General features: G+C 43.3%; 1 protein-coding gene across 6 annotated transcripts in view; it reads left to right on the top strand.

Moving 5' to 3' along the window:
- Pls1 (plastin 1) overlaps positions 1 to 19,344 on the top strand; it is a 110,091-nt gene that overhangs the window by 20,148 nt on the left and 70,599 nt on the right. Inside the window, exon 2 of one of the 6 annotated variants that reach the window (XM_052717171.1) lies at positions 3,102 to 3,204. The exons of the other annotated variants lie outside the window; for them this stretch is intronic. The gene's annotated coding sequence lies outside the window, so the exon portion shown is untranslated. The remainder of the gene's footprint in view (positions 1 to 3,101; positions 3,205 to 19,344) is intronic. 6 annotated transcript variants of the gene reach the window in all.

Below are 19,344 nucleotides of genomic sequence, written 5' to 3'. Positions count from 1 at the left end.
GGCCAGCCTGGCCCAGCCTGGCCTACTGAGTGAGTTCTAGATCAGCCAGGGCTACACAGAACAAAACAAAACAAAAGAAACCACATTAGATAAATGGCAAATCATTCAGTATGTTTGAATTGATGTTCCATGTATTTAAACATGCCCAGATAGTAAATATAATTTTATATGGTAAGTTAGAATTTACCATGGTCTTGTTTAAGATCTAAGATGTCTGTATTATGTAGCTTCTCAAGATAATAGTACATTTAACCTTTACAAAGCATCCTGTGAAGTAGATAGAATTATTACCCTCATTTTACATATGAGAAAACTGAAGCTTAAGAGTGTTGAAAATTATCTGTGTGAGGCCACACAGTCAACATGTGATTGAGCTGAGATTTGACCCCAGGACGGCCTGACTTCAGGCCCTGAGAGTTCAGTCACATGTCTCTATCTGTGGGTGCTCTATCAGGTGCTTAGAGTGGCCAAAGGCTATGACTTTCAGTATTCCATGAGCAAGACTTTAGTTTGAGGAAGCCAAACAATAGTAACGGATCTTTCTGTGTTTTATTTTTGTTCCGCTTAGTCTTTTATCACTTTTGCTTTGAAGCGTTCCTAGAGACAAGAGACAGCAGTCTTTTTTTCTGGATGGGACATTAAAAGAGTTTCTGATTGGCCCTGGCTTTCTTTTTGGGTAGTGCAGGGTGAGGGTGGTGATCCATACAGTGCCCCTGGAGTTGCAGGGAAGACATGCATGTATATAAGAACCTCTGGGTGATCAGGTTTGGTAAGGATCCTTCTTTCCTGACCGTCCATTTCTTGAAGCTTCTGAATTATATGCAGGCCTTAGTTTCAGGCCTAAGGATTGTGTTCATAAACCCCGAGTGGGAATCCTTGCATGAAGAGTGTCTCCATGCCTCCCCAAGATTGAAGGGCTGGAGAGATGGCTCAGAGGTTGAGAGCACTGGCTGCTCTTCCAGAGGACCTGGGTTCAATTCCCAGCACCCACATGGCAGCTCACAACTGTCTGTAACTCCAGTTCCAGGGGATCTGTGCCTTCTTTTGGCCTCCTCTGGCAACAGGCACACAACTCAAGTGGTACACAGAGCAGACATACATGCAGGCAAAACACCCACCCATACACATTGAGAGAGAGAGAGAGAGAGAGAGAGAGAGAGAGAGAGAGAGAGAGAGAGAGAGAGAGAGAGAGAGAGAGAGAGAGAGAGGAGAGAGAGGAGAGAGAGAGAGAGAGAGAGAGAGAGAGAGATGGAGGGAGAGGGGATGGAGAATGCTGAGTCAGTAGTTGGGGTGGGCACAGATAGCTCAGGGAAGGTGTCAGTTCAGGGAAAGGTAATTTATAGCCCCTTGTTGTGAGGCCCAAGATTTGACTACAGGTGATCTACTGAGTTGCCTGTGAGGAAGTGTGTTCTTTTCCTCTTGATGAACCACCAACCATCTCCTGAGAATCTTGAAATGGAAGGCAGATTGGAATTCCCTCGAGTTCTGGGTGTTTAGCAGCATTTAATCTGGGTCTGAAGAAGGGCCAGTGGCTTTCGGCCATCACCTATTACTATTTTAACATCCAAAGGCTCCTGATGTCCTAGGGGTTGGAATGAACATTTTACTGTGGGTGATGCTAAAACTGGAGAAACAGAAAGAGGTCTTTGTACTACACCCATGTTTATTGGTTATAAAATGATTATATAATGTCAGTTGCTGGGAACTTTGCTACCATGTAGGGTCACATGAGATGTGAGGTTGTGTCAGCTTTGATCACCCTATTTCTATTTATTACTCCTGTGTCTGGAAGAGCCTGTTCAGTGTGTGTGCATGTAAAAGCACACATTTTTTTTTTTTTTTACAGCTTTCTGTAAAAGCAAATTGTTTTCTATTATTTTCTATTTTATTCTCTTATTTGGTAAATTGCGTCTTAATAATACTGTGGACACAGAAACAGTGAAGAATTAGATTGGCAGGATGTTTTTCCTCTTAAAACATTCATTTTATTGGAAAATATTTTTGGAGAGCTCTAGATAGTTTCGTTCATAAGGTCCAGTTATGAAGAGGATTTTATCTTTTATAGTAAAGTGATAAACTGATTTTTTTTTTTTTTTACTCAGTGCTGGATCTGAACCCAGGGCCTTGTGCTTGCTATGTGAATTTCTAACACTGAGCTAAATTCCAGCCTCATAAGCAGAGGGGCTTTGTTGTTGTTTTCAGTTTTAGAGCAATTCAGTTGCAAGAAAAAAACCACAAGAATATTTGGATTATAACTCATGTTATAGGCATGTTTTCTTTAAAAGATCCAATCTGGGGCCATCGAGATGGCTTAGTAGGTAAAGGTGCTTGCTGGCAAGCTTCACTACCTGAGTTCGAATCCTCAGAAACCATGGGGTAGAAGGAGAAAACTGACTCCTGAAAGTTGTCCTCTTACCTACACACATGCATACACATTAGAGAGAGAGAAAAGGGAGAGAGAGAGAGATCCAATCTAATCATGAAGACAGAATGAAGAACCATAGTCTTTTCTGATATTAGAGGAGGTAGATGATTTAGTAATGTAGTAAGTGTGTATGTTGAGGGTGGGAACTCCATTATGACAAAAAGCCAAGGGTTTGGAGGTGTGTTTAACTAAAAACACTAGAGGAAACCAGTTTTATTATGTTGTTAAGAAAGTCTTAAATTGTTGAAAGATACAGATCTAGGAAATAACTTACTTTAAAAAAAAATGATTGGGCCTGGGGCTCAGTCTGTAGAGTGCTTAGCACTCACAGAGCCCTGGATAAACCAGGTGTGGTGGTGCTGGCCTGAAAACCCAGCACCGAGGAGACAGGGGCTAAAGAATCACAACCTCAGGGGCATCCTTGGCTACACAGCACATCTAATTGAAAGAGGCTAGCCTGAGCTACTACATGAGACCTGGTTTCAAAAACAGTAAGGGACAGTACAAAAAGTCTCTTCAACCTTTTGGGACCAAGAAGTAAAAGGTTTTAGGAGTATTGCCAAAATAGAGTTTGGATTAGATTTAAGACATCATTGTAGTTTTTCTTGTATCAGTATCTCCTCATCTGACCCCACCTCTCCACTTAATGTGCTTCCGGGCCCTCTGTACTCCGCAGGTAAGTCAGCGTTCGCAGATCCCAGTGGTCAGGGCCGGAGTGGAGGCATCGCGGTGTGCGGCCTAGAACCAGTACTCATCAGGAAGTCCGAGCACCCTGGCAGGTACAGGCAGCATGCACATATTGTTCCCATCGATGGAAAGATTAAAGTGTCCAAGTGACAGAAAAGCAGGTCCAGAGCTGAGTCTTTGTGGGGAAGGCCCAATAACATGAGTAGGCTCTTCGTATTAGTTCCCGTTGTCTTCTTCAGTGCTGTTTTTTGTAGGTGTATCGATTCCTTTTTTCCTCCGTGTTCTTTGTCCTTGATAAATATACACTCGCTGTGTACTGTTTATAGATGAAAATCAATGCAAACTAGAGTTTTGAGGTTTGATAATTGAGTCTGCTGAGTGTCTTAATGCTGTTCATCAATAATTTGGTGGAAAGACAATATCAAGTTAGTATATAATTGAACCCGTAGCCTGCTATCAAGTTAGTGTTTATAACCTCTGTGAACAAACCAGAAATTCTCAGGTTCTGGCGCTCTTCCACTGGAGAGCTTGCTCAGATTTTTTCTTTCTTTCTTTCTTTCTTTCTTTCTTTTTTTTTTTTTTTAAATCTTGCAAAGACCCCGTGTCCTACCTCTTTCCTTAGGCTTAGTTTACTGTGGCACCCACTTGGTCCAGGGCATATTTTTAAAGAGTGGCCCAGTTCTTAACAGAGTTTTATTATCAGGTCAGTGAGGTGCCAGCCGTGAAAAGCAGCTCATAAAAGTCTCACTGATGTGTTTTAACAGTGGCTGTCCTGCAAGTGAATTAACATCGGAAAGAAAACAGTAATGGCAGGGGCAATTTTCTTCACTCCCGCCCACCCTGTGCACACGTGCACACGTGTGTGCGTGCGTGCATGCGTGTGGTTTTGTTTTGTTAAAGATAGGGACTCATATAGTTCAGACTGGCCTCAAACTTGCTAAGTATGTGAGGCTGGCCTTGAACCTCTGACCACTCAGCCCTCCTTCAGCATCAGCTTCCAGAGTGTTGTGTGGCTCAGGCTGGTCCCTTCTCTTTCTTTTCTGTCTTCAGACCTAGCTGGCTTTGAACTAACAGAAATCCGGGAGTGTGTGCCACCCCCTCACTGTGCCTTTTCTTCTTTTTAAAGTATTTTATTATAGCATTTTTGTACGTGTGTATCATTGGAATCAATCTATATTCTATTATTCATTTTGTGTGTATGCATGTGTGTGCCACAGGATATGAGTGGAAATCATGTTCTCTCCTTCCACCGTGTGGGAGGGACCTAGGGGGTCAAACTCAGGTCTTCAGGATTGGCAAGAAGTGCCTTTACCTGCTGAACCACCTTACCTTACAGACCTCCTTATCTTCTTCTTAAGCAGCCATTTAAACCCAAGATTATTTCCGGTGGAAAAAGCCTGAAAAATCTCCCGCTGTTTAATGGTCCATCAAAATGAGCCTTTGGGCAGTTCAAACTTTTAATATGAGCCATCAATTGGCCTGCACCAGGGAAGTCAAAGTCTGTAGTCGTTTCTGACGCCGGGAGAAGGGAAACCTTCAATAAGTAACAGTGAATATGAAGGAAGCTGAAACTGGAGAGACGGAGGAAAAGCTTTTATGGATAGCTGTAATTTTTTAGTATGTGTGAATTTGCATCCTTCCATTGGTAAGCAGCTAGTATTTTGAGAATGACCTGCCTCAGTGTATATGGGGGGACCCTGACTAGAAACCCTGAGTCTAGTGCTTTTCCAGTCACTCTATGTCTTTTTCTGATAATTTCATAGAGATAATTTCTCTGTGAAATTTATATCTGACACTTCCAAAATTCTAAATTGCGTTCTGTGGTAAGCCTCAACTGTGGAGTGCCTTAAGTGATTTCTCTGTTGTCAAAGCTGCCTTCAATAACTGCCTCCTCCATTCCGAATCTCCCTTGACAACCATGTGTATTGATCTCTAGTATGGAGACGGGTTGGTGGCATCTCACTGGCCTTCTTATTAATCACAGGTTGCTCAAGGAAGATAAAGGGAGAGGGCCGAGTGTGTGGATATGTGTGACATGGGGCTTACATTTGAGATTGTTTGATGGAGGGAGTAGACACAGGGACTGTACTAGTTACTATTCTATTGCTGTGAAGAGACACTATGACCAAGGCAGCTTATAGAAGGAAGCCTTTAGTTGTGGGCTTGCTTACAGTTTCAGAGGGTGAGTCCATGATCATCATAGTGGGGGAGTGTGCTGGCAAACTGGCAGGTAGACATAGTGCTAGAGCACTTGCTGAGAGCTTACATCCACAGGCAGGCAGGCAGAGAGAGAAACTGGGCCTGGTATGGGCTTTTGAAACCTCAAAGCCCACCCCCAGTGACATGCCTCCTCCAAACAAGGCCAAAGGCTACACCTCTTAATCCTTCCCAAACATTTCCCCCAGCTGAGAACCAAGCATTCCAATAAATGAGCCTATTGGGGCCATTCTCATTGAAACTACCACAGGGACCATTACCTGTGACATGACTGTGTGTGAGGAGGGACAGCCATCAGGAGGGACAGCCATCAGGAAGAACAGCCATCAGGAATGACAGTCCAAGGAAGGGAACTCTGATAGAGAACAGGTAACTCTGGCCAGGAGGTTAAGGAGAGCTTTAAATTGGAGGTGATCTGAAAAAGTGTAAGGCCAGGAGATGAACTGGTTAGGAAGCTTAGGGCAAGGGCCAGAAAAGCAGTGGCTCTGGGAATATCCTTGCTGGGGGCTGGGCATGCCTGGAGATTGGTTCCTAGATCCTTATTTCTCCTCCTAAATGAGCTCCTTTACTTTGAAGCGATGCCTAAGGGTGTGACTCAGATTCCAGATACTAATCTCATATTGTGAATGAATGAAAAAATAAAAAGGAAAGGACATGGTTGCTTCTCGGTATGGTGGAGGAGAAGGTTTATTGTAGACAAAAGGGAGAGCATAAGCCGGGTGTGGTGGGGCATGCCTTTAATTCTGCTGTCCCTCCTGATGGCTGTCCCTCCTGATGGCTGTCCCTCCTCACACACAGTCATGTCACAGGTAATGGTCCCTGTGGTGGTTTCAATGAGAATGGCCCCAATAGGCTCATATATTGGAATGTTTGGTTCTCAGCTGGGGGAAATGTTTGGGAAGGATTAAGAGGTGTAGCCTTTGGCCTTGTTGGAGGAGGTGTGTCACTGGGGGTGGGCTTTGAGGTTTCAAAAGCCCATACCAGGCCCAGTTTCTCTCTCTGCCTCCTGCCTGTGGTTTAGGATGCAAGCTCTCAGCAAGTGCTTGGAGGCAGAGGCAGGCAGATCTCTGTGAGTTCAAGGCTAGTCTGGTCTACAAAGAGAGTTCCAGGACAGCCAGGGACTGTTTACACAGAGAAACCTTGTCTTGAAAATCAAAACAAAACAAAGTAAAAAGGGTGCCGGGAGCATAGCCAGAGACAGAGACATCTGGGTAGAGCCAGACCAAGGGGCCAGGAAGGTAAAGGGTGGACCAAAGGGGCAGGTAACCAACAGGGAGGGAAGCCCAACCCAATATTTGGGCTGGTGAAGTTTAGGGTAGGGAGCAGGGTATGCCAGCCAAACCCTGTAAGGGGCAGGGACTGAGGGATGCTGGGAGAACCTGGCAGCCAGGTCCACTTTGATATACTAAATAGGCACCTCAGGTTTGAGACCTGACGATGAACAACTTTGGAACTAGATCTCTGCATTTTCATGGTAAAAATGGGTTATATTTATTTTCTAATTTTAGCATATCTCCTAATGGTTTTAGGGTACCCACTCAGAAGAGAAGTTGTTCCAGGAGCCTTATAGGCCATTGAGAATGGATCCCTTTCTAAAGGAATCCACTTCGGGTTCTGGGTAGAGAACATGACGTTCTGATCCGCTCCAAAAATTAAACATCAAATACTGTTATCTCTTCTCTTAAGAGTTAATCTTTTAATCTCAGGGCACAGAGGCAAGATGAGTCTGAGTTTGAGGACAACCCCATTGACATATCAAATTCCAGGCCAGCAGAGTTAATCCAGCAGGGCCTGTCAATCACCCTGCTAAAGGACCACCCCTAGAGCAGGCAGTCTTCTGAGCCAATGAGAGGAGTAAGTACGCCCTTAATGAGGTAACATACTTTTCCTTTCCAGAAAACCCCGCCCTCCGTGTAGCCAGGTACAGATCCACTGCCCTGTGTCTCTGCTACGTCTGTCTGCATTTTGAAACCATAGTTTATGGGTAGCAATGCAGCTTACATATTAATTAGCAGACTATATTGATGTGATAAAGTTTTAAATAGGAGGGGGAAGGGGAAAGTTTCAGGTGACTAGCCCCTTCTCTGCTTTTCTGCATCCCAATTCCCTTGTCTTTCCTGCCTCTTTCTGTCATGTGCCAGCCAGAGCTTCAGCGCGTTCCTCTGGCACTACTCCCCTTTAGTCATGGGGCTGCTTACTAACGGACATAGCTTTCTCTCTCTCTCTTTCCCACTTCCCTCCTCAAGTCAGTGGCCAGGATTTATAGCTTGCCTGCCCTGTTGTTTTCCTCTCAAATCTTTACTAAAATGGTCTTTGAGCATCCTACAGAGCAGTTTTTAAACATTTCTTTAAAGATTTATTAGTTTTCACTTCTGGGTATGTGTATGTGTACATGTGTATATGTGTGTGTGTGTGTGTGTGTGTGTGTGTGTGTGTGTGTGTGTATGTGTGTGTGTGTGTGTGTACGCCTCAGAGACCAGAAGTGGGTGTTGGATTCTTTGGAGCTGGAGTTATAGTTAGTTGTAAGCCAGCTTATGTGGGTGCTGGGAACCAAACTTGGATCCTCTGGGAAAGCAGTGGGTGAGCTTTACTGCCGAGCCATTTTTCCAGCCTGAATCTATTTTTAAATTCATGTACTAACAAGATTAAGATTTACTAAAGAGGGCAGCAGTGGCCCATGCCTTTAATCCCAGCACTCAGGAGGCAGAGCCAGGTGGATCTCTGTGAGTTCGAAGCCAGCTTGGTTTACAGAGTGAGATCCAGGACAGGCACCAAAAACTACACAGAGAAACCCTGTCTCGAAAAAAAACAAAACAAAACAAAACAAAAAAAAAAAAAGAAAAGATTTACTAAAAAGGGCCGAGCATGGCGCATGTAAGAATCAGCTAGAGAGCGTGTTAAAAACAAAAACCATTTCTGTGTCTTAACTCTGAATTTAAAAAAAATTTTTTTATTTATCTTTGACATTTCATGCTTGTAGACAATGTATCTTGATCATAACCAACCGGAGAATTTACATGTTAACTAGTTCCCAGATTATGCCGAGGCTGCTGGTCAGGGCAACTCACCTTGTTTATGTTCAGCTGTCGGCAGATTGTCCCATGGTGGCAGCCTCTTTCCAACAACCTGGGGTCTTCATGGCAACTTGGGATTCATCGGCACAGTTTCTCACAGTGGCCTCTCAGGGCTTCCTTGTAGAGACTACAGGCCTGCCACACCTTGGGGAGCCTTGGTAGCTCTGGAACCATGGGACAGGACTCCAGGACTCTGGAGTTGAGTCAGGATGGAGCCTGGCCCCGTGGCACCTGGGTTGCAGCAGCTTTGGTCTGCTGACCTGGGAAACACCTGACTTCAGCTGCTTTTGACAATCAGGGAATGCCTTCGGCCTTTTGAGCTCAGCTCTCTCTTTTCAAGTGAATTTGTGTTCCTGAAGTTGGAGTCTTTGATCTATGAGGCTTTGCCTCTTTTCCCAGTGTGGAGAGAAGATTTCTCTTTATGGTCACCACTGTGTTTTTCGCACATGCCTTGGGTATAATTTTTTGAGCTCTTTTTCTCCATAAACTGTACATTTCTTATATCCGTTGGCCATACTCATTCCTTTGCACTGCAGACCTGGGTAAAAGCGGTGAGTAATGCTGTTTTAGACGGAATCTTATCTATTCTTCAGTTCTCCTTTGCCACGTCAAGGAAGAGAAGCTGCCCCTGAATGTGAAGGAAAAGTCCTGAAAGGAGCCTGTGTCCGCAGTAACCAGCTGGCTGATTAGAATCGCAGTACTGCGGAGGAGAGATCGGAATGTTGCAGGCCCATGGGCTAGTTACCTTATCCTGGGCTAAATTCTGGCCCTCCTGAGCAGCGTTACTTGTTTGTCTCCCTGTGTTGGAACTTGTGACAATGGGGGAAAACAAACAAACAAACAAACAACCCCCCCCCCAAAAAAAAACCTTTTAGAATCTATTGACTTAGCAGGCAACTGACTTATACCAATCCAAAAGCTAAGGATGCTGTCAGATAGCATTTGAGCCTAGAGGAAAGCACCCTCATCCTGTGCCTGCCTCTGATTTACCTGCCAAGTGTCTTCAGCTTGCCTTGATGATTGATGACTTTCTCTCTTCTGTAAAACTATAAAAACTTTTGGAAACTACTTCCACCTTGGAACGTGGAATTTGGGGGCAACCTAAATCTATGTTCCTGGGACATGGTCACTCACAATGGCTCCAGAATTAGCTATCCCTTACTTCCTTTTAGAGGAGAGCTGTGGGTTTTTGTCAACAGCCACATTCATGAGTTCATTACTTTAAAATTCAGCCCCACTCAAGTTCTTCGGACGTGGAAAGGATGCAGGGGATTCTTTTCCAGTCTGTAAGCAGGATGGCTTCTGTCACAGTTCTTGTGGGAGTCCTTATTCTCTTCTGATACACGTTTATTATATAAAGAAAACAGTAGAGGAAGGGATATTTATTATTGTAGTACCATGAATTGAACCCAGGCTATTGCATGCTAGGCAATTATTCTCTACTGCTGAGCTTTATCCTCAGTGAGGAGAGGGCATTTAATGTCGGCATTAAAGGACAGGAAGGTGCTCATCATCTTGTGAGTGGTTGGCAGGGGGAATGTATTAATTTGTTTTCTGTTGCCCAAGTCTGAGTATTTGATAAGGAAAGGTAGTTTATTTGCCTCACATTTTTAAAAAATTTTATTTATATTTCATGTATACTGGTGTTTTGCCTGCATGTCTGTATGAGGGTGTCAGGTCCCCTGGAACTGGAGTCACAGTTGTGAGGTGCCATGTGGGTGCTGAGAATTGAACCCTGGTCCTGGGGGAGAGCAGTCAGTGTTCTTACCCACTGAGCCATCACCAGGCCCTTGCCTCACGTTTTTATAGGCTGAATGTTGAAAATTAGGCAGCCTCTGGTGACAGTCTCTTTGACTCTGTAAAAACACCTAAGAATCAGTTATGTGCTGAAGGACCTGATGTGGAAGTGTCTCTCTTTGTCACAACCTACTTGAGAGAACTGATTGACTATGAGACCGGCGTTTATCCTATTCTGGGAGCAGTGCCCAAATACCTTTATTATCTTGAACTAAGCACCATCTGTTAAATGCTCTAACCACAATACAGCCTCACTGGAGAACAAGCTTCCAGCCCGTGACCTGTTGGGCAATACACTTATTCCATATTTAAATCATACCAGGGAGTAGTAATGAGGAGAGATTTCCGAAGGGCCAGCTGAACCTCAGATCAGTGGTAGGACAGAGAAGGATAGGCTCCGCCCATGGCAAGACCTCTAGTGCCAGAGACTGTTGGAAGTGCAAGGTTGTAGATTCAGACATTGTTCTGTAGCTTGTATTGAGTCATAGGACTATTCTGTAACTTCGTCATAGGCTTATCGTAGGCTTTCCAGACTAGAGGTTCCTCCTGTTCTTATAGTTAGTAGGAAGTACCCTAGTTCTTAAACTCATATGTGGCTAATACCATTTGAAATAGCTCCTAAAATGCTGGGGTTTTTTTTTCTGCTTCTGATTTTAATGTGTATATAAAGTGACTTAAGGGCTCATATAAATTAATTCATTACTAGATGTTTCTAAGAATTTAAAAATATGTAAGCTAGTAAGAGGACAACTAGCTATTATTCCAAAAGACACATAAATAAATCAGTGTTCGTGTGTTTTCTGTCTCTCAAAATATATTTTATTGTAGGACTGGCAAGATGGCTGAGTGGGTAAAAGTACTTGCTGTACAAGTCTGATGACCTGAGTTTGGTCCTCAGAACCCACACTGGAAGGAGAGAACCAACTCCTGAAAGTTGTCCCCTGATCCCCACACATACTTATCACACCCACACTTCTACATACATCACACATCACATGCATACTAATGAACTCTATTAAAATGTAATAACTATTGAGCTTATTCTTCTTTTTGGTGATGGGAGTTGAGTAGAGTGCCTCCCTGATGAGCCTAAGTGAGGTGAATGGCCTCAGCAGTATGATGCAGCCTTAGGCTACTACTGACCTCTGCTGATACCAAGAAACTATTGTAGTTTCAGCATGAATTTTTGTGTGTTTGAGTTCCACCTTACCATATGAGTCTTTTGTCCAGAACACCACTGCTCTGTATACTATCCATCCTTTGACACTGAGTTATCACCTTGGCTGTTAGATTGATTGCTGTAGTATTTCAGTACTATGTTCAAGTTAGCCCCTGAATGGTGTTCAGTTTAAAATTTATGACTTATTTCTGCAATTTTCCATTTCCTATTTTTGGATCACAGTTGGCATGGATAACCAAAATCATAGAAAGCAAAATCACAAATAAGAGGAAACAACTATAGTACAAAAATAGATGCTAAAGAACTTGTTCTTATATGGAAGATGTAATAAAGTATTAAGCGTGTGTCTTAGTCAGTGTTCTATTGCTGTGAAGAGACACCATGACCACGGCAACTCTTATAAAGGAGAACATTTAATTGGGGCTGGCTTACAAGCTCAGAGGTTTAGTCCATTATCGTCATGGTGGGGAGCATGGTGGCACACAGGCAGACATGGTGCTGGAGAGGTAGCTGAGAGGTCTACATCTGGATCAGCAGGCTGCAGGGAGAGAGAGACACTGGGCCTGGCTTGAGCTTTGAAACCCCAAAGCCCTCCCTAGTGACACACTTCCTCCAACAAGGTCACATCTTCCTAATCCCTGTCAAGTAGCCCCTCTCCCTAATGACCACGCATTCAAGTATATGAGCCTATGGGGGTCGTTCCTAATCAAACCACCACAGCATGAGAGTAGGGTGGGAATAGGGGAGGTGTATATTTAGCTGCTCATTAATTCTCTTTTTCTCCCATTCATCGGTTTATGAGAAGCCAGGCAATGAGGTGTGAAGTGAGACACATTGGTCGAGAGTTTCCCATAGCTCAGGTTCTCCTTGAACTTACTACCTAGGTTTCAGGGTTGAACTTGAGCTCCCGAGGCTCCTTTCCTCCATCTTCCCCAGCGTTAGGATTATAGGTGTGTGCCACCATGACTAAGAACACTGATATGATTTTTATTACAGTATGTTTGCTTGACTTTGTGGGTCCTTGTTGTTAATTTCTTATTGTGTGTCTTAGTCAGACCCTCTGTCCTACTGCTGCAAAGAGACACTGGTCAGGGCAGCTCTTATAAAGGAGACTATTTAACTGACATGGTGGCTTACAGTGTCAGAGCCTTAGTCCATTGTCACCGTGGCAGGGGACATGGCAGCGTGCAGGCAGACGTGGTGCTGGAGAGATAGCTGAGAGTCCTACATCCTGATCGTAGGCAGGGGAGGCGGGTGATTGGGCTTGGCATATGCTTTTGAAATCTCCAAGCCCATCCCCAGTGACACACTTCCTCCAACAAGGCCACACCTCCTACTCGTTCTCAAATAATACCTCTCCCTGGTGACCAAGGATTCAAGTATGGGAGCCTATGGGAGCCGTTCATATTCAAACCACCACATTGTGCCTACTTTATAAATTAAACTTTCAGCAAAAGTTCTGTAGGGAAAATCATAATATAGATTTGGTGGTTCAGTACTGCTCACAGTTTCTGGAGTCCGTTGTGTCTTGGAACATATCTTCCATGATGAAGGGAACAATTAGACTATTAAGCCCACATCTGGGCTTTATTAACAGGAAGTCCTGAGGGCTACTTTAACATTTCCCTAGAGTGAGCCGAATAACTTGAATTCACAATACTTTTACTGAATTTTTATTTATTTTAAACCAACTCCAAATATGGATAAACTAATATGTAGTAACAGTGGTTGACATGTAGGAGATCATGCTTGCATGTGAAACTGATTTCACCTTTAAAATAAATGAATACTTGATTTAAATATGTTACTATTGTGTTGAGAGAAACCATATTGAAAGTGACTGGGAGAGTAGCTTACAAATGCTTAAAGAAATGTTAGTATACTAGTTGGCTGCAGTTCATTTTCCTGCTGTAAGTGAATGGAGGACCAAGAGTTTCTTTATTCTGTATCTTCCTGTGTAAATAAATTTATTATGCTGTAGGAGACAGAGCCTTAATTGAAATACTTTTACAAGGCTAATATTGCCAATGTGGTTAGAATGTTTTAAAAAGGGAGAATGGAAAATAGTATGATTTTTCTTTTTAGTTATTTTGTATTACATTACCTTATTTTGTGTGTGTGTGTGTGTGAATGTGTTTGTGCCATCATCCTATACATATTGGGGTTAGATGACAACACAGTCAGTTTTCTTCCTTCTACCTTGTAGGTCCTGGGGCTCGAATTCTGGCAGTCAGACTTAGCAGCAAACATATTTACCAACTGGCCTAATTTTCTAGTAATTAAGAGGGAATGAGTGCATTTAGAAGCAGTATTCAAAGGAAACATATAAGATACCCATTTTTGCAAGTGAATATTTGTTAAGTATCCGTGAAGATGTCCTGTATATGGCTTCATATCCTGTGCAGATGTGAAGGGGGCCTTTGGTCATTCATGTTCGTTTAATCTAATGAGGACATCGAGACACACTGAAAGCTCAACATTTAGGAATGTTTTGAGGCAGGCTTCCTTCTTTCCTTCCTTCCTTCCTTCCTTCCTTCCTTCCTTCCTTCCTTCCTTCCTTCCTTCTTTCTTTCTTTCTTTCTTTCTTGTTTTTTCGAGACAGAGTTTCTCTATGTAACCCTGGCTGTCCTGGAACTTGCTCTGTAGACTAGGCTGGCCTCGTACTCAACAGAGATCTCTGCCTACCAAGTGCTGGGATTAAGGAGTTCTTAATCCCCATTCATGCGTTACCACTGCCTGGCTTTGTTTTCATTTCTTTTTTTTTTTTTTTTTTCTTTTTGGTTTTTTGAGACAGGGTTTCTCTGTGTCGTTTTTGGAGCCTGTCCTACAACTTGCTCTGTAGACCAGGCTGGCCTCAAACTCACAGGGATCCGCCTGCCTCTGCCTTCCAGGTGCTGAGATCAAAGGCATGTGCCACCACTGCCTGGCTGTTTTCATTTCTTAATTTAAAAATTTATACATGTGGGTGTTTTGTCTGCACATATGTCTGTCTGTGATGACCCAAGGAGGTCAGAAGAGTGTTGGACCCCCTGGAGCGGGAGTTAGGGACAGTTGTGAGCCACCATGTGAATACTGGGATATGACACTGGGTCCTCTGGAAAAGCAGCCATTGCTCTTACCCACTAAGTTGTCTCTACGGACTCTGCTTTTGTTTCTTGTGGGTGTTTATAGTATCCAGAAGTGGAAATGCCGAGTCCCATGGTAATTGCATTTCAAAGAACTGCCAAACTTTTCCAAAGGTGCTGTACCTAGCAGCAGTGTGAGAAGGTTTTCATTTCTCCACATAGTACGTACTCACCAGTGTTTGTTATCTGTCTCCTTAATTATGACCACTAAGGCAGCTGTGAGATGGTATCTCATTGTAGTGACATTAAATAATTATTAATAGGCTTTATCTTTTAGATAAATGTGCAGAGTATTCCTTGTGTCCCCTCACTGGCACATTGCCCTATTATTAACGTCTGATACTGCCTGCTCTGTTAGTTATGATGAATGAGCTCATATTGTTACTAGAACGCACAGGGTACTTATTACTCCCTTGTTTTACCTATGGCCTTTTGTTCCAGGATCCCATTCCGCATGTAACTCTGCACCCTAGGCTGTCTTTGGTTGTCTCAGTTCTCATAGTCTCCTTGTGTTTTGATGATCTTGAGAATTTGGAGGAAGAATGCTGAAGTTGCAGGATGCTGCTCTGTTGGGATTTTTCTGATCTGTAATAAAGAATGTGTGGGTGTTTTTTTTTTTTAATGAAATAAACTGTGGTGACGTTGGTTTTTAGTATTAGAGCAACTCACGCAGAATTTAGCAATGCATAATCAGAATCAGCAATCAGTAAAACAAGGTTCATAGACAATTCTCCGGCCTTTGAAAACTTCAGTTGCTTTTGAAAGATGAACAGAAATTGAACTCTAGTTGTATTTTCCTAGCAAGGTCTTGATTCCATTGGAAGAGGACCAGAGTATGTCACAGAATTTATCTTTGAGACAGTCATTGGGGAATCCAGTGTCAAGGCCAAGGTGAATTTTCTCCTGTTTTGAGTGTAACAGACAATGTTTTGCATGTGTCAAGTCACGAAGGCAGGTGATTAACTCTTATACACATTCGTTCCCCAGCACTGTGGAGGAGAGCCGCCAACTTAGGTTCATTCTAGAACTCTGAACCAATGCCTTGTGAAGGGGGAGGGATCTGAGGCTCTGAGAGGTTGAGATATTTGGCCTGAGATACACAGCCTGACAGTAGTGGATCTGAGGCCCCCCCCCCCCCCCCCCCCCCCCCCCCCCCCGCCCCCAGGCTGTGGAAGTTAATCTAAAACAAGAACTGATGGATTTAGGAAAGTCCTTATCTTACCTGGCCTTGGGATAGCATCTCCCTGTGTCATGCTGTAGGCAGTCAGTCCCTCCAGTCAGCTGCACACCTGTTGACTGCTGACAGAGGAGAAGCTAGTCAGCTTTGCCTGGGCCACTACTGCATCATGTCAGCCTGTGAACTGGCAACTCTGGCCACAAGTCTCCTGAAAGGATGGAAAAGTGAACTGAAATACTTCCTGATAATAACCTGCTAGTCAATTATAAGTGAGTTTTACCATCAACTAATAAAGTTTCCAATGTGTCTGTGGTTGATTTAGCAATTTGATTTTCATTTCCAGACACAGCTACATCTTCTAAGGAATAACAATCAAGTTTCCTTTTTTCATATTACAGTCCTTCAGGTCATGGCCCTGATGTTCAAGCTAATCAGTTAACTGCATAGCTTTGTATTTGGTATCTTTATGTGCCAGGCTCTCAGTGTTGACACTAATTTATGTAATTTGACAACTTAACTTAGGAGAGAAGATCTGTCTGGGTGACATCACCCCAGAGGGTGAGGTCCGGGAGTGAATAAAATGGAGAAAGTGAGCTGAGCACAAACATTTATCTTTCTCTGATTCCTGTCTGCACATACAATGTGATCAGTCACCTTATGTTCCTGCCACCATACTGTCCCTGTCATGATGGAATATACCCTCACACTGGGCCAAAATAATCTCTCCCTGCTTGTTACTTTTGTTCAAAATGAGAAAAGTAGCTATTATAGATTCATACGTATGCAATTTAAGACTGTACAAGTCTGGTGGCTGCCAATCCGAAAATAAGTCTAACACTGAGCTAAGCTCATAGTATAGTTTTTAACATGAATGCTCTAAACTAATTCTCTTCACTGCTTTCATGAAACGTTTCCATAAAAATGTTCTACTGAGCTGGGCATGGTAGCAGGTGCCTGTAATCTAGCTCTGAGGAGGGTGAAAAAGAGATCAACTGTAGCTTGAGTTTTCCTGCCTGGCCCACAGTCAGGACAAATCTCACCTACCAGTCCCACAGCCACTCAGACCCAACCAAGTAAACACAGAGACTTATATTGCTTACAAACTGTATGGCTGTGGCAGGCTCCTTGCTAACTGTTCTTATATCTTAAATTAATCCATTTCTATAAATCTATACCTTGCCACGTGGCTCGTGGCTTACTGACATCTTCACATGTTCCTTGTCATGGCGGCGGCTGGCAGTGTCTCCTTCCGCCTTCCTGTTCTCTCAATTCTCCTCTCTGTTAGTCCTGCCTGGCCACTGGCCAATCAGTGTTTTATTTATTGACCAATCAGAGCATTTGACATACAGACCATCCCACAGCAATCAACACTGAGGGTTACATAGGGAGTTCAAAGTCAGCTGGGGCTGCACAGTGAGACCCTGGCTCAACCAACAAAACCCTGACAGTTCCATCAACTCAAATTTCTTATCTTTTGATGTTTCTGTCTTTTTCTGTAAAGAATAAAGGAGAGAAAAATTTGATGTAGTAGTTGTGTTAGTTAGGGTTACTATTTATGTGCTGCAACACCAGGACCAAACAACTTGGGGAGGAAAGGGTTTATTTGGCTTATGCTCCCACATCACTGTTCATCATTGAAGGAAGTCAGGACAGGAACTCAAACAGGGCAGGAACCTGGAGGCAGGAGCTGATGTACAGGCCATGGAGGGGTATTGCTTACTGACTTGATCCTCATGGCTTGCTCAGCCTGCTTTCTTATAGAACGAAAGACCACCAGCCCAGAGATAGCATTACCCACAAGAGGCTGGATCCATCAGTCACTAATTAAGAAAATGCCCTAAAGCAGTGTTTCTCGACCTTCCTAATACTGTGACCCTTTAATGTAGTGTAGTCCCTCATGTTATGGTGACTCTCCCAACCACAAAATTATTTTCATTGTTACTTCATAACTGTCATTTTGCTGCTGTTATGAATTATAATGTAAATATCTGTGTTTTCTGATGGTCTTAGGCGACTCCTGTGAAAGAGTCATTTGATCCCCAAAGGGGTCATGACCCACAGGTTGAGAGCCACTGCCCTCGAGGTTTGCCTATAGCCCAATCTTATGGAGGCATTTTCTTAGTTGAGGTTCCCTCTCTCAGATGGCTTAGCTCATGTCAAGTTGACATAAAATTATCCAGCACAGCAGTGAACGTAAATAAGGAGATGATGCTAAATGTTGGGGGGGGGGGGGACTATCTATTATAAGTGAGGGCACAGTAAAACCATTGAACCAGACCACTCCATGGGTAGGAAGAAAGGTTCTTTGGGGATCAAACTGCCAAGGCTATTTCTCAGGGGCAGAGAAAAGCAAAATGGTGGGAAAGAAAGAAGATTTTATATGACGGCCTAGCATTGTGGAGGGTCTTTGAGCTGATACAGGCGCTTTAGATTGATCCAGAACTGGATGTCTTTGTCCAAAGTAGTTGACCTTTGTGGGTGGATTAAGGGAGGTTCCTGGTTAACGGAAACCTGACTTTAGGCCTCAGTTTACCCAATAGCAAACCTATTTTATCCCGCCAGAACTTTGCATAGAACGTTGTCAACAGCTCTGCCATTTGGGGGAGCTGCTTTGGACCTAGCATCTATTACATCACCTCCTACTTCGTTCTTCACCACAAATTCATTAGTTATTGATATTATTATTTTTTTTTTTTTTTTTTTTTTTTTTTTTTTTTTTTTTGGTTTTTCGAGACAGGGTTTCTCTGTGTAGCTTTGCGCCTTTCCTGGGACTCACTTGGTAGCCCAGGCTGGCCTCGAACTCACAGAGATCCGCCTGGCTCTGCCTCCCGAGTGCTGGGATTAAAGGCGTGCGCCACCACCGCCCGGCCCAGTTATTGATATTATTAATTAAGTCCTAGGCAGTTTCATTTTTCTAGTTGTGACCTCACTCCACTACATGTCATCTAACCGCAATGGTGTTACGTGTCCCGGCATCTGCTGTGCTGTGTGCTCTCATACCTGCTCATCTTAGTGTTAATGACTGGGTACGTTTAATGACTTGATATACATGTGTTTCAGATACACCTGGTGGTTGAGACTGCTCAACTTGCTCTGTAACTGTGAGTAAGTCGTTCAGTTCACTTTCAACCATCTTCCTGTCAGAATGGAGGCCCACCCACTTAGCTAATACATTAACCTGTCATGGGAGCCTCTCTGCGATTCCCGAGCTTGGCACTTAAGATCCAAAGGTCAAAAATAAAAGGCCAATTTCCTAGATACTTGTGAATAAGGAAAAATATCTTTTTGTTGCAGCCAACATTTTTAGAGTTTTGGAATAAAATTACACCTCCCCTCTCGATCTATCTATCTATCTATCTATCTATCTATCTATCTATCTATCTATCTATCTATCTATCTATCTATCTCCTCAAAGAGGATGGCTCACTTTTCCTTTTCAAACACGCCTCAGAAAACACTTTGATTCCCATGTTGTTCAGGATGGAAGCTAATATTTGTTTCCACTAAATATCTCATCTTCCTAGATTCTGTTAGGAGAGTAAAAACATTAAAGCTTTCAAAATGCTTATTTTGCTCAGATTTCATCTAAATGTGTAAGTGCAGCGTGCTGGTAATCGTAGTATTTAGATGCTTCAAGGACTGTGCTAAAGCTGCCATGGCAA

This window comes from Peromyscus californicus, unplaced genomic scaffold (genome assembly GCF_007827085.1).
Source record: "Peromyscus californicus insignis strain IS unplaced genomic scaffold, ASM782708v3 Scaffold_11__1_contigs__length_118956290, whole genome shotgun sequence".
Lineage (NCBI taxonomy): Eukaryota > Metazoa > Chordata > Mammalia > Rodentia > Cricetidae > Peromyscus > Peromyscus californicus.
The sequence above is the reverse complement of the archived record's forward strand: the minus strand, read 5'-3'. Positions and strand labels throughout refer to the sequence as shown.